Source organism: Poecilia reticulata, chromosome 19, assembly GCF_904066995.2.
Source record: "Poecilia reticulata chromosome 19, P_reticulata-male-v2, whole genome shotgun sequence".
NCBI classification, from domain to species: Eukaryota; Metazoa; Chordata; class Actinopteri; order Cyprinodontiformes; family Poeciliidae; genus Poecilia; species Poecilia reticulata.
In genome coordinates this window covers 47,501-50,000 of record NC_088848.1, presented here as the reverse complement: position 1 = coordinate 50,000, position 2,500 = coordinate 47,501, and the positions used below count along the sequence as shown (strand labels likewise).

General features: G+C 41.7%; 1 protein-coding gene across 1 annotated transcript in view; it reads left to right on the top strand.

The window, feature by feature from the left end:
• The window catches only part of fam20cb (FAM20C golgi associated secretory pathway kinase b), a 24,633-nt gene that overhangs the window by 18,909 nt on the left and 3,224 nt on the right, over window positions 1-2,500 (top strand). The window lies entirely within an intron of this gene.

Here is a 2,500-nt window from a genome sequence, read left to right as displayed (position 1 = left end):
CTTCAATGTCTTCATGCTCTACTGCCAGCCTGTCATGTTTCCCTACCTGACCTGCAGGAGGCGCCGTAACGAACAGAGATCCTCTGAGGGAAAGATACCAGAGTCTAGAGTCACAGGTGTTAAAGTCCAGTCCTCCTCTGTCCTGCAGTGTTTAGATGACCACAGGTACAAACACTGGAATGAAACGGTTCTTTACCTCCCTGTGTAGATCAGGCCTGCAGAGCCTTAATGAGCTGATTACTCTATTCAGGTGGTGCAGCAGAGGACTGGAGTTCAACACCCTGGTCTAGAGTCACAGACACGAATACATGGGTTAGGGTCAGAACGGGTCAGAACGGGTCAGAGGACGGGTCAGAACGGGTCAGAACGGGTCAGAGCGGGTCAGAACGGGTCAGAGAGCAGCAGGGCCGTCCAGAGGCCATTACAGGGGCAGGAGCTCCAAAAAGGCCCATCCAACCTCCTTCTAGGACAGAATATTAAAGCCTCTCAGCTTTCAGAGTTTAATAAACTGATAAATTACAGAATTGTGAGATAAACAATCAAAGCTAATGAACATCTCCATATAGAGCATAACTCTATGCATATGTTAGATATTTATTACTAATTTCTTTCTGCATTTTGTTAAAGGAAAGTTTTGCAATATTCAAACCTGCAATTTATCAACATATGTAACTCAGAGCTGGACCACCAGACATATTTAGTCTTTACATAATTACACTATTAAAATATAAACCAGGGCTCAAAGCCACCTTTTAGTGACTGTAATCTATAAAACAAAGATCTTCCTGTTGGCTGAGTGGAGATGAAGACGGTCCATTCAGGACAGCAGAGCTGCAGCAAACTTTAACTGGACTGCAGGAAAAATATTTATTATTAATGTCACCATGAGAAAAACTACAGAGTTTAGCTTAAAACTACTTTTTTAAACATTTAAATCACATTCGTCTCATGGTCAGTTTTTGTTTCCATTGATTAATTGGGAAACAAATTTAACTTCATCCTCTGTGAAACTAAACTTAAAGTCTTTGTTGAGTTTTTTCCTTCATTAATGATAAACTTTTATTACATTCATTATCTCCATCATGGTAATTCAGGCTGAGTTATTTTTAATTCTAAATGAATATGGACTTTTATTTAAGTGTTTTTCTCCTTCAGGATACATTTACCTAACGCTGAATAAATGAAATGTACATCATGCAGCAAAGGAAGTTAGAAGATCCGACATTTATCCATATGGAGATGATCGGTTCTGGACGGGCGATGAGCCTTATTGCATAATAAATACTGAAGAATGACTGAAATCATTAACAATACAGGGAAGAAGCTTTTAGTTATCTAGCTTTGCTAGCAAAGTCGTTAGCTAGCAGCTAGCTAATAGCACAACAACAACAGCCTGTATGATAAAATAGTGAATCTATAGATAAGAACAGTTTCTCCTCCCCTCAGTAGTTCTTCAGAGAAAGGCAGACGCAGAGGCCTGTCAGTGTCTGTTGTATTTCATTACCTCTCTGCTTAAACCGCGACTCCGAGCTGAAGCAGAAACGATACTTCAACGTTTTCCATCATCTGACAGGCAGCAAGTCTCCACTTTATTCACCAAAAACGTTTTTTATTCACCAAAAACTGATCTGTAATCTGGAACGTTTGCTACGTTGAGCTCCAGTTAGCCGCCTCATCTCACTGCGTCACGGGCAAAAGGTCAAAGGTCACAAGGTGACCGGAGGGCTTATTATGTTGTTTTTCTTGGGGAAAAAAACCAAAAACAAACAAAAAAACAAATAAATTTACTACATGTTATGTGTCAGAGGGCTTAGGAAATAATAATAATAATAATAATAAATAAATGAATTGACCAAAGGGCACTTGGGGGCAAAAGGGGCAGGTGCTGAAGCCCCCAGTGGTAATGCCACTGAATGCAGTTTGTTTCGTAAAACGTTTGAAACACAAAGCAAAAGACTGAAGGAGCTGCGATCCTCTGCTGCCACATCCAAGATGGCGGCGACGTGATCAGGACTCGGCGCTCAGTGAGGCGTCTAGAATTACAGACCTGCTGGAGTTTCTGACGACACGCAGAGGAGAGAGAGACTCAGCAGAGAGCAACCAGGAAGAGGAGTTCCTTAGATCTGCAGCACATCTGGTCTACACACACACACACACACACACACACACACACACACTCTCTCTCTCCTCAGGGTTTCCGAGGCTTCAAGGCTCTAATCTAAATATAATCTGTTTATTTTGCCTGTTTTTTGGTCTGAATTAGAGGATCTGCTGGTGTTGCTGGTGTCGCCTCCTCCTTAATGCTGATTGGTTCGATTATAAGCTGAAGTTAAACTGTATCTGAGGAAGACTCGCATGCTCACCTCGTGGTGGTGCAGCACTGCCCCCTAGTGGCCGGGCTGTTCACCTGCATCTGGTCTAAGCGCCAGGAAGCTGTAGAACAATTACAGTTAAAATGTTAGTTTGTCTTTTTATTGTTTATTAACTTTTATTTCATCAG